The sequence below is a fragment of the Rhinoraja longicauda genome, chromosome 29 (assembly GCF_053455715.1).
Source record: "Rhinoraja longicauda isolate Sanriku21f chromosome 29, sRhiLon1.1, whole genome shotgun sequence".
NCBI classification, from domain to species: Eukaryota; Metazoa; Chordata; class Chondrichthyes; order Rajiformes; family Arhynchobatidae; genus Rhinoraja; species Rhinoraja longicauda.
Window position 1 is genome coordinate 6,451,333 of NC_135981.1, and position 12,557 is coordinate 6,463,889.

At 45.9% G+C, this 12,557-nt stretch overlaps 1 protein-coding gene across 1 annotated transcript in view; it reads right to left on the reverse strand.

Moving 5' to 3' along the window:
- Positions 1-12,306, reverse strand: part of LOC144607735 (uncharacterized) — a 52,509-nt gene extending 40,203 nt beyond the window's left edge. Inside the window, exon 1 of the mRNA XM_078424776.1 lies at positions 12,277-12,306. The gene's annotated coding sequence lies outside the window, so the exon portion shown is untranslated. The remainder of the gene's footprint in view (positions 1-12,276) is intronic.
- Positions 12,307-12,557: the final 251 nt, after the last annotated feature.

Sequence of the window (12,557 nt, forward strand, 5' to 3'; positions counted from 1 at the left end):
GTACAAACTCCACATAGAAAGCATTTGTGGTCAGGATCAAACCGGTTCTCTGGCACTGTGAGGCACCATCTCTGCCAACTATGTTATCCCTATTGCAGCTTTGATTCTGATATTACCATAATGAGTTACATTTTAAGAACACCTCTAGCCGTGAAGCACAATCGAACAATCTGAGGCAGTTCTCAGGTAATATATAGGAGGCAATGGACCCTAGAATTAAGGATTTAGTTTTAGTTTCGTTTATTATTGTCAGGTGTACCAAGGTACAGTGAAAAGCTTTCTGTTGCTTGCTATCCAGTCAGTGGAAAGACTGGCAAGAGGGTCTCGACCCGAAACATCGCCCATTCCTTCTCTTCAGAGATGCTGCCTGTCCCTCTGAGTTACTCCAGCTTTTTATGTCCATCTGTAGTGAAACGACTACACATGATTACAATCAGCTGTCCACAGTGTAGATACAGGATAAAGGGAATAACATTTAGTGCAAGATAAAGCCCGATAAAATCCCATTAAAGCGAGTTCAAAGATCTCTGATCAGGTAGATGGGAGGTCAGGACCTCTCTCTAGTTGGTGAGAGGGCAGTCCAATCACCTGATAACAGCTGGGAAGAAACTGTCCCTGAATCGGGAGGTGTGTGTTTTCAAACTTCAGTACCTCTTGCCTGATAGGGAAGGGAGAAGAGGGAGTGGCCAGGGTGAGACTGGTCCTTGTTTATGTTGGTGGCCTTGCCGAGGCAATGGGAAGTGTAAACCCCTTCCGTACCATTCTGCTCACCCTTTCCTTCATTTAGTGGGCATGGCCAAACTCTGGGAAACAGATTAGGGGCAGCACAGTGGCGCAGCGGTAGAGTTACTGCCTTTGAACGCCAGAGACCCAAGTTCGATCCAGACCACGGGTGCTGTCTATAAGGAGTTTGTAGTTCTCCCTGTGACCGTGTGGGTTTTCACCGGGTGCTCCGGTTTCCTCCCACACTCCAAAGACGTAGGTTAATTGGCTTCGGTAAGTTGTAAAATTGTACCTAGTGTGTGTAGGTTAATGTACGGGGTGATTGTTGGTCGACACAGACTCAGTGGGTCGAAGGGCCTGTTACTGCATTGTATCTCTAAAGTCTAAAGTTCTTTGAGTCTTGCTCTCCTCTACCTCTACACCTCTATTAACACAGTTTAAGAATGAGGAGGCCAATTAGGACTGAGGAGGAAAAACTTCACCCAGAGAGTTGTGAATCTGTGGAATTGTCTGTCACTGAAGGCAGTGGAGGCGAATTCATTGGATGTTTTCAAGGGAGAGTTAGATTTAGCTCATAGGGCTAGAGGAATCAATGGAGATGGGGGAAAAAGCAGGAACGGGGTACTGATTTTAGATGATCGGCCATGACTCGAATGGGTCGAAGGGCCGAATGGCTTACTCCTGCAGCTATTTTTCTATGTTCCATGTATTATTGCCTCGGTTGCAGTAGGCAGCTTGGTAATAGTAGTCTTCATCCCAGTGACAGGATTCCCTCCTCGAGACCGCCAGTCATACAGGATGGGTCCCACCACATCCTCGTTTTAAAAAGAAAGGTAGATTCTGAATATGAAGGAAACTTCCAGCGTTTCTAAAGAAGTTTACGTTTCTTAAAGGAAAGGTCAACCCCATCTGTCATCAGAGATTCCCACGTGTCTGAAGCAATATTTACTGCATCCACCCACCACTCAAACGCCTCTATCTTTCGTTTAATTGGTACAATTCACATAAAAAGAAGAAGCAATCGGTTTTTGTGCTGTAATGTTGATGTTCCACCGCGTTCCCCCTTGGGATTAGTTTTGCCAGTTTTCTCCCCATTTGCGTAATGGTATCATGTGAAATAATCCGTCGGGTTAATCCTTGACGTTCACTTTGCAAAGCTGCAGCTTCGAAATTCCTGTCAGATTTCCTCTGTTCCCTATTATCATGGGATGTAGAGATAGATCCCTGGTGAATGGCAGCGTTCACCCTGGTTTCTGGCCTTCACTGCAGGAGAAGTGAAGATGTGACTTCATTGTTGGGTGGGGAGTCGCACACACGTACGGTAACAATGGTAGACTTCCTTCTGCGAAGGGTATCAGTGAACCTATTGGATTTTACAAACAATCCGCCACTTTCATCATCATTGATGCTGAATCTATGTTTTTTTTTTCTACAATTCCACATTTATCATGTTGAATTTATTGTCGTATGCAAAAGTGTTGTGAAGCGCAGGTACAATTAATATCCTTGCTTGCCGCAACATCACAGGCACACGGATTTCAAACAACACACAAAAACAAATGAAGTAAATTAAGCAGAAATTACATATCAAATTTCTAACAAAAAAGAAGACCGCAAATAAAAATTGACCAGCGAAAGAAAATTAAGAAAAATAATAAGTCCATGGTAGACATCCAATGCTCAGCGGGTCAGGCAGCATCTCGGGAGAGAAGGAATGGGTGGCGTTTCGGGTCGAGACACCAGCATCTGCAGTTCTTTTCCTACAACCAGCATCTGCAGTTTTTCTCCTACACATTCACCAGCATCTGCAGTTATTTTCCTAAACAAGTCCATGGTATTGCAAGAGAAGGTCTATAGAGTTCCAATGTCGATCTAGGAGTAGGGTTGTGCAGGTTGGTTCAAGAACCTAATGGTTGTAGAAAGGTAGCTGCTCCTGAACCTGGTGGTGTGGGACCTCAGGCTTCTGTGCCTCTTGCCCGATGGTGGAGGTGAGAAAGGGCATGGCCCAGATGGTGGTGATCCTTAATGCTAGATGGCATCTTCTTGAGGCATTTTTCCTGGAGTTGGCGTGCAGCAAATATCATGACGACAGTTCCACTTCCAGGACAGAAACCGCACTGGCTTTCTGGAAGGAGACCCTGCTCAAGGTGTTGAATGAGACAGTTGAGCAGGATGTGAGCCAAGTTCCTCCCAGCTATGGGCAGGAGGGAGATGCCTCGATGATTGTCACAAGATTGGCGGTTGCCTTTCCTCTTGTAGATGCGGACTATGCTGGCATCTTTCAGTTGTGGGACCTTCCCTTCATTCCACATGGGCTGGAAGAGTTCAGTCACCTTCTGCATCATGACCAGGCTGAGCCCACCACTCTCTGCAGTCTCTTACGTGGCTACCCGTTGGAATTGCTGTACCAGGCCATAAAGCAACCAGTCCGGATACTCCTGCAGTTCATTTGCAGATGTTTGTTAGATGTTCTGAGATATGCAGAATCTCGTTAAACTGGAGAAAGTAGAGATGCGGGCACACCTTCTTCACGATTACCTATGTGAATCCCAGTCTCCCAATTTTCCATTTCCAAAGTCATAGAGTCATACAGTGTGGAAATACGCCCTTCTGCCCAACTTTCCCACACCAACCAACATGTCCCATCCACACTGGTCCCACCTGCCTGCTTTGGAACATATTCATCTAAACCCATCCTATCCATGTACTTGTCTAAATGTCTCTTAAACATTGTGATAGTACCTGCCTCAACTACCTCCTACGGCTGCCCTTACCTCACCCTTAAACCAGAGGACATGGGTTGAAGGTGAGGGGAGGAAAGATTTAATAGGAACCTGAGAGGCAAATTTTTACACAATGGGTGGTAGATAAATGGAACGAGCTGCCCACATGTGATAAAAAAAGTATCAATCAATTAATCAATCAACTCTGAAATCACCCACCCCATACTTTGTCTGCAAACTCATTGAGGAAAAGATACCATCTGCCTCTATCTGGGTTCACAGGTATATCATTCTTTATTATCGCAAATTTCCTTGATGCTAATGGCGGCATACTTTGGGGAAGTCACGTAACACCCACATCCTGCCATGTTATGGCATAAAAACATTTTAAACAAGCTGACAATAAAATATCAAAAATAGATTTTAAAGAAGATCATTGAAATGTCAGTTGTGGGTCAGTGGGTAACACTCTAAAAGGTGCAAAGGTTTGGTTGTGATATTAGACTGAGGGTTGCGGGCTTTCCAGTAATGCTTTCTGCAGAGACCGTGCCTTCCGCAACCCCCTGGTTCACTCATGCCTTCCCACCCAAACCACCCCCTCCCTGGGGACTTTCCCCTGCAAACCGCAGGAGATGCAACACCTGTCCCGAAACCTCCTCTCTCAATTCCATCCAGGGTCCCCAAAACTCCTTTCAGGTGAGGCAGAGGTTCACTTGCACCCCCTCTAACCTCGTCTACTGTATCCGCTGTTCTCGGTGTGGGCTCATGTAGATCGGTGAGACCAATTGCAGACTGGGTGATTGTTTCGCCGAACACGGATGCTCAGTCCGCCTCTGCCTACATGATCTCTTGGTTGGCAAACATTTTAACTCCTCTTCCCATTCCCACATTGACCTTTCTGTCCTGGGCCTCCTCCATTGTCAGAGTGAGGCCACACGCAAATTGGGGGAACAGCACCTCATATTTCGCTTGGGCAGCTTACACCCCAGCACTGATTTCTCACTTGAAGTAATCCTTGCTTCCCTTCTCTCTCTGTCCCACCCGTTCACTGACTAGTTCCATTGTCCTCCTGTTTAATTTTATCTTGCGTTCCCTCCCTTTGATAACGGTCCCCACGATCTATGATACCACGATCTACGAAACCACCCATTTCAGTGTCATCTGCAAACGTACTAATCATGCCTTCTAGGCTCTTATCCAAATCATTGATATAAATCACAAATAGCAATAGGCCCAGCACCAATCTCTGAGGCACTCAACTAGTCATGGGCCTCCAGTCTGAAAAAACAACCTTCAACCATCACTCCCTGTATTTTAGATTTTAGATTTAGAGATACAGCGCGGAAACAGGCCCTTCGGCCCACCGAGTCCGCGCCGCCCAGCGATCCCCGCACATTAACACTATCCTACACACACTAGGGACAATTTTTACATTTTACCCAGCCAATTAACCTACATACCTGTACGTCTTTGGAGTGTGGGAGGAAACCGAGGATCTCGGAGAAAACCCACGCAGGTCACGGGGAGAACGTACAAACTCCATACAGACGGCGCCCGTAGTCAGGATCGAACCTGAGTCTCCGGCGCTGCATTCGCTGTAAGGCAGCAACTCTACCGCTGCGCCACCGTATTCTTCCATGAAACCAGTTCTCTAACTAAATTAAATTAAATTTAGATTAAGCAGCTAGTTAAGAGTCCAAAGAGTGAAGAGTGTCTTACCACAATAAGTCCTGAAACGGAACAATAAACATTCAGACTTGCAGCAGCACAACAGATATGTAAACAAATATATAAATTGATTAGGTTGAATAATTGAATAAGTTTTATTGGCCAAGTATGTACGTGCACATACAAGGAATGTGCCTTGGTGCTCCGCTCGCAAGTAACAACACGACATACAGTAGACAATTAAGAATAAAACATTAAACATTAAAACATTATGAATAAAACATTACAGTTTAAACATGTGAATGAAATAAAATACCAGAGCAAAAGGAGGCTACAGACTTTTGGTTATTGAGTAGAGCTACTGCTCGGGGAAAGAAGCTGTTTTTATGTCTGGCTGTGGCGGCTTTGGTGATGGTTACCACGAATCTACCGTGTTGTCATAGAATTATTCCCCTCTGTTATCAAGCTTCTGAACAGTCCTTCTATAAGCTAGGGTACTGTTCGATTCCCCCTCTATCTCATGGTGGACATTGGATTTTGTCTCTGGAACTGTTGAGCTCAGATGCCGAGAACTATGTGCTGCACTCTGTATCTTTCCCTTTGCCCTTTACCTTTTACATGAGTTTAGCTTGATTGTATTAGTGTACGATCTTATCTGATTTGATTTGACAGCATCCACAACAAAGCTTTTCGTTGTACCTCAGTACACATGACAATATTGAAAATATTGAAAAGACTAGGCTTGTATTCACTGGAGTTTAGAAGGATGAGAGGGGATCTTATAGAGACATATAAAATTATGAAAGGACTGGACAAGCTAGATGCAGGAAATATGTACCCAATGTTGGGAGTGCCCAGAACCAGGGGCCACAGTCTTAGAATAAAGGGAAGGCCATTTAAAACTGAGGTGAGAAGGAACTTTTTCACCCAGAGAGTTGTGTTTGTTTGTTTATTCCTGAACTGCAGCCAAAACGGTACATGATAGCGCGACAATTTCAGGCCGACCTTACTCACCGTTGTCCATTTGGTGCTAATGGAAGAAATTTCATTGAAATCGGTGTTATATATTTAAAGTTATTCACATTTTAACGTTTAAATCTATCTCCAAGGGAGGGAGCAGGGAGGGAGGGAGGGGGGATGAGAGAAGATAAGGGGGGTTGAGGGGAATGGAGTGGGGGGGGGAAGGGAAGAGGGAGGGAGGGGGTGGAGGGAGGGGGTATGAGCAAGGATAAGGGGGGTTGAGGGGGATGGAGTGGGGGGGGGGAAGGGGGAGGGAGGGGAGGGGGAGGGAGGGGGATGGAGGGAGGGGGGATGAGGGAGGATAAGGGGGGTGGAGTGGAGGGGCGGGGAAGGGTGAGGGAGGGGGACCGGGAGGGGAGGGGAGGGGAGGAGGGAGGAAGGGAGGGGGGTGGAGGGATGGGGGATGATAAGGGGGGTTGAGGAGGATGGAGTGGGGGGTAGGGTGGGGGACGGGGGAGGGGAGGAGGGAGGGAGAGGGGAGAGCGTGCTGCACCAATGCAGGAGCAGTTTTGGCCCAACGGGTCCACTTGGTCTAGTGTAATAACAAAACTGACCTGCATAATACAAATAGTGTTCCCTAATTCATAATTCGTGTTTTATCCAATTCTCATTATGGAAACATGCATTATAGCAGAACTATCTGGACATAGTTCCAAGAAACGAATTCATTTCCACCCCTCCAAAAATGATCGTGTAATTTTCAAAGCAGCCTCACAGTAAAACCTTCAGAGGAACTTTGAGGAACATTTAAAAAAAAAATTATTATCCCCTTGCCCGGAATAATTAACCCCAGTTCTTCACTTACTGTCACACCATTTCTTTTCATAGGAGGATCAGAACATTAGAATTTAAAAAATAGAAGCAGGAGTAGGCCACACGGTCCCTCACATCCCCTCCGCTATGTAATAATAATATTGTTTAGAGATACAGCGCGGAAACAGGCCTTTCGGCCCACAGAGTCCGCAACGACCAGCGATCCCCGAACATTCACACTACCCTGCACACTAGGGACAATTTTACATTTATACCAAGCCAATTAACCAACAAACCTGCACGTCTGTGGAGTGTGGGAGGAAACCGAAGATCTCGGAGAAAACCCACGCAGGTCACGGGGAGAACGTACAAACTCTGTACAGACAAGCAACCGTGATCGGGATCTAACCCGGGTCACTGGCGCTGTAAGGCAGTAGCTCTACTGCTATGTCACCGTGCTGGCACATTGTAGTTGATCTTTTGCATTTCTTATACCATCTCTCTATCTCTTAGTTCTCAATCCCTGTCTTTCAAATCGCAGGAACACAAGAGGCTGCACAGGGAGGTGGACACAGCCTGGACCATCATAGGCACAGTCCATCCCCACTAGGGGCGGCACAGTGGCGCAGCAGTAGAGTTGCTGCCTTACAGAGCTTGCAGCGCCCGAGACCCGGGTTCCATCCTGACTACGGGTGTTGTCTGTACGGAGTTTGTACGTTCTCCGCGTGAATGCGTGGGTTTTCTCCGAGATCTTCGTTTTCCCCCCACACTCCAAAGACATATAGGCTTGTCGGTTAATTGGCTGCTATAAGTGTAAATTGTACCTAGTGTGTGTGTCGGATGGTGTTCATGTGAACTGATCACTGGTCGGTGCGGACACGGTGGGCCGAAGGGCCTGTTTCCCCACTGCATCTCTAAACTAAACTAAACTATGCCCACGATCGAAAGAATCCATTTGAGTCGCTGACTTCATCTGTCAACAAGGATCGCCAACATCCAGGTAATGCTCACTTCTCACTTTTGGACTTCAATGTTGTATCTTACCCTGAATGTTGTACCCATTTGACCTTTACCTGTGCACTGTGGCCGGCTTGATTGTATTCCTGTGCAGTCTTTTCTTTGACTGGATAGCACGCAACAAAAACTTCCACTGAACTTTGGTACACGTTCCGATAATAAACGAAACTAAATTAAACAAAATCTTTTTTTTCTTTTCATTGTAGAATTGTCGAATTGATGTGTACTTTCAGTTTTTGTGTGATGTGTGCATCTGTGTTGCCTGTACTGCTGCTGCACAAGTAAGGTTTTCATTGTAACACGACCAGACCCTACTTATGCACGACAATAAACACAACATAACCTAACTTGAATCCACTGTTAAAGTTCTATTCGAGCTATCAGACAACAAAAAACACATTAGTCACCTTAAGAATGAAACAACACCTTTATATTCATGCACGGGGGAGTGGGAGAGCAACCCCGAGTTTGGCTACATACTCGCTCTCCCTCTTGGTCCCACTCAAAGGTCCGATCCAAAGCCGTGCATATTTATACCGGGGGGCTAGGGGGTGGGGGGGGGGGGGTGGGAGGTCCCATACCTCTTTCATCATCAGCACCCTGGAAACAAAGCCTCTCGTGTTAGGACATGCTCGGACATGCTCCTCTGCACTTACACTCTTAACCCTTTCAGTCCTGAAACACTTTCACCACAATGTGACTGTGCATCCACATCCACTCTTGGCGGTGAGGATTACAAGGAAACAGTCAAGTTATTGAACTAAAAATCCACAGTTCCTGGATTTGCAATCTCGAGTCATGCGTACGAATGTAGAGTTTCAAATCTGATCGGCAGTCTGGGATTTTAATAAAATATCCTGTTATCAGTAATGATGACTATGAAAATCCCATCTAGTCCGGGCAAAAAGAGGGAAAATAGATCAGCCTTGATCAAACGTGATGGCCTAATTCTGCTCCTATGTCTTATGGTCTTAAGGTTTACTAATTGACTTTCGTGCAGGAAATTTGCCATCCTTACCCAGTGTGTACTTTAAGTAACTTCAGATTCAGTCATCTGGCTGAATTAATAAGTGCAAACTGTCATGGCCAATCAAGCCTCTAACACAGGCATGGGCTACCTATGACAAATTTTCTGCAGAAACCCAAATCCTGAAAAATAAATGTATCAACCAAAGGATTCACTCCCATCGAGGTAAATAAATCATTTATCTCTGTCCCAAATGTTTAAAACTGAGGTGAGAAAAAACTTTTTCATCCAGAGAGTTGTGAATTTGTGGAATTCTCTGCCACAGAGGGCAGTGGAAGCCAAATTACTGGATGGATTTAAGAGAGTGTTAGATAGAGCTCTAGGGGGTAGTGGAATCAAGGGATATGGGGAGAAGGCAGGCACAGGTTATTGATTGGAGACGATCAGCCATGATCACAATGAATGACGGTGCTGGCTCGAAGGGCCAAATGGGCTCCTCCTGCACCTAAATGGTGATTTATGTCTAAATGGCTGACGCCTTATACAGAGATTGTGACACCTGGGTAGACACAAAATGCTGGAGAATATCCAGACACAAAATGCTGCAAAATATCTGGTTCTGATAATCCCAGTCAGAAGAAAATCATTCCCAGATCTACCTAATCAAGTCCTTCGGAACTTTCTATGTTTCAATGAGATCGTCTCGCTTTCTTCTAAACCCGTCCAATTTCCAAATAGAACATGTAGGAGGGAACTGCCGATGCTGGTTTAAACCGAAGGTAGACACAAAATGCTGGAGTAACTCAGCCTGTCTCTGGAGAAAAGGAATAGGTGACGATTCGGTTCGGAACCCTTCTTCAAGTCTGAAGAATCATCCAGATCATCAACAAATAACGTGAAAAGTAGTGTAGCCAACAGCGAGCCCTGTAGAACACCACTAGACACCTGCAGCGAACCAGTTAAGGCAACCTTTGATCAAACTCTTTGACTTCTGGCAGTCAGCCAATCTTCTATCCCTGCTAGTAGTACCTTGCCTCTAATGCCTTAGGGTCCTATCTTGTTTAGTAACCACACGTGGGGGAACCTTATCAAAGGCCTCCTGAAATTCCAAGTAAACATCCACTCATTCACCTTTTGTCTTTCCCGCTTGTTACTTCCTCAAGTCTGAAGAGGGGTTCTGACCCGAAACGTCACCTATTCTTTTCTCCAGAGATACGACCTGACCCACTGAGTTAATCCAGCGTTTTGTGTCTATTTTCCAAATAATATGTTCCCCACTTAACCCAGATCTCCACCCTTTTTGTTTTTATTGACCCGAGTATTTGATCTGACCTTGACTGGATTTAAAATGAAAGCAACATCAAAACCTCCACTTGAAACCAACAGTGCACATTTAATCATGCCATTCGATGTTAAATGAAAGATCTGTCCATTGCCCACAAAGTTTTTGAGAATCCCCTGACATTTCCAACCCCTGACATTACTTCCCATGTGGAAGGTCTGACTAATGACGGTGGGCATTGATCACCATATAAATGAAGCATTCTTCACTGCTCCTCCACTTTCACTCCATCATCTGCCCATTACAGAGCATACAGGTTCCAAAGAAACCAAGTCTCCTCAACATGACTCGTATCAGTGGTAAGTACCTGCATTTGTTAACCAACAACGCCAAATTATTAACAATCCGCTTTTTCTAGTATTTTTTTTTATAGCGTGGATGTAATGATTCATTTGAGATGGTTGAACTACCAGAAACAGAAGGAGATGGAGTTAGGTCAACGAATAACAAAAAGGAGCTGCGCCGTTGAGAGGACAGATGTTACAGAAAATAGTTGGCGCTTGAACCTCGATTACAACAGTCAGTTCACTGCAGACAGACACAACAAGCTGGAGTAACTCGGTGGGCCAGGCAGCATCTCTGGAGAGACGGAATAGGAGACCTTTCGGGTGGAGACCCTTCTTCAGCCTGTCCATTCCTTCTCTCCAGAGGTGCTGCCAGTCCCGCTGAGTTACTCCAGCATTTCGTGTCTATCTTCGGTTAAAACTAGCATCTGCATTTCCTTCCCCCCTCCACACACACACACAGTTAGACTAACTGCCTCTTTCCTCTTTCCAGCTGGGTGGATGGTGCTCTGGATATTGGCGGGGACTGCGTGGGGTGCTCCAACATTGCCGCTGGAGATATCTGGCGATCAGTTGACGCCGGAATTCCGGGAAGCAGCGGTCAAGAACAAGAACTTTGCCCTCCATATCCGCCAAGGCATCATGAATCTAATGACGTTCTTTGTAAGTACAGTGCAGACCCGACACTTTAAAGACGCGGTTCGTTCCGGATCATAAATGCGAATAAATAACGGGGAATCAAATGCAATGCAGCGACATTAAATTAGATTTTGTACAGAGGATAAAATTGAACCACCTGTCGGGCAATTCGCGAGAAACGCCTTAAATATTGGTTAGCAATCGGCTTTAAGCGCGCACTCTACAAGTTGGGTCTGAAGGAACTGCAAGTTTCTTCTCTCCAGAGATGCTGAGTTACTCTGCGTGAGGAAATGTAGACGCTGGTTTAAACCCAAGATAGACACAAAATGCTGGAGCGACTCAGCGGGACAGACAGCATCTCTGGAGAGAAGGAATGGCTGACGTTTCGGGTCGAGACTTCTCTAACCAAGTAACCCTTGCATTCTCTCTCCATCTCACCCCCTTCCCAGTTCTCCGACCAGTCTGACTGTCTCCGACTACATTTTATCTCTGCCTGCTTTGTTGTGACCTTCTCCCAGCTAACAACGATCGATTCTAATTTCCCTTGATCTCTATTCGCTTGGTCCTGTTTTCACACCTTACACTTCCTTATCTATGTATCTCCTGACATCAGTCTGAAGAAGGGTCTCGGCACCAAACGTCACCCATTCCTTCTCTCCAGAGATGCTGCCTGTCCCGCTGAGTTACTCCACCATTTAGTGTCTGTCTTCAAGTTGTCTGACCTGCTGAGTATTTCGAGTCAGCATGGAAACAAGTCCTTCGGCCCACCTTGTCCGACCATGCTGATCAAGTTGACCTCTGGGCTAAACCCATTTGGCTCATGTCCCCACTGAAACGTTTCCATCTGGAAATCCATCTCTGATGAAGTCTCGACCCTAAACGTCACCCATTCCTTCTCTCCAGAGATGCTGCCTGTCCCGCTGAGTTACTCCAGCATTTTGTGTCAATATCCATATCAATATCTTACATTTTATTTTTATATCTTATCTTAAATCAATTTTTTTTGTTGAACTGCCGTTTGCTATGGACTGTCTAGCTGGAGTCTGGGGAGGGGGAGGGCATGAGAATTGGTTAGCGGGTCTGGAAGAGCGAATGTATTACTGTTACTGTTTTACTGTTTGCTGGTGGTGGTGGCGTTACCTGATCCTGGCTGCGAATGTTTGATGTTCGGTTACAATTCCTTCACGTCACCCATTCCTTCTCTCCAGAGAAGCTGCCTGTCCCGCTGAGTTACTCCACCATTTAGTGTCTGTCTCCGGTTTAAACCTGCATCTGCAGTTCCTTCCCACACGTGTTATCAGCCACGACCAGTTACCGGTATCAACAAGAGAGAGCGTTGGTCCGCAGTGTCCCTCACGGTCTGGGTTGAGTTGTGGTTTTGGCCGGGCAGAGACTGCCGTGGCTGGTATCCGAGAGCGTTC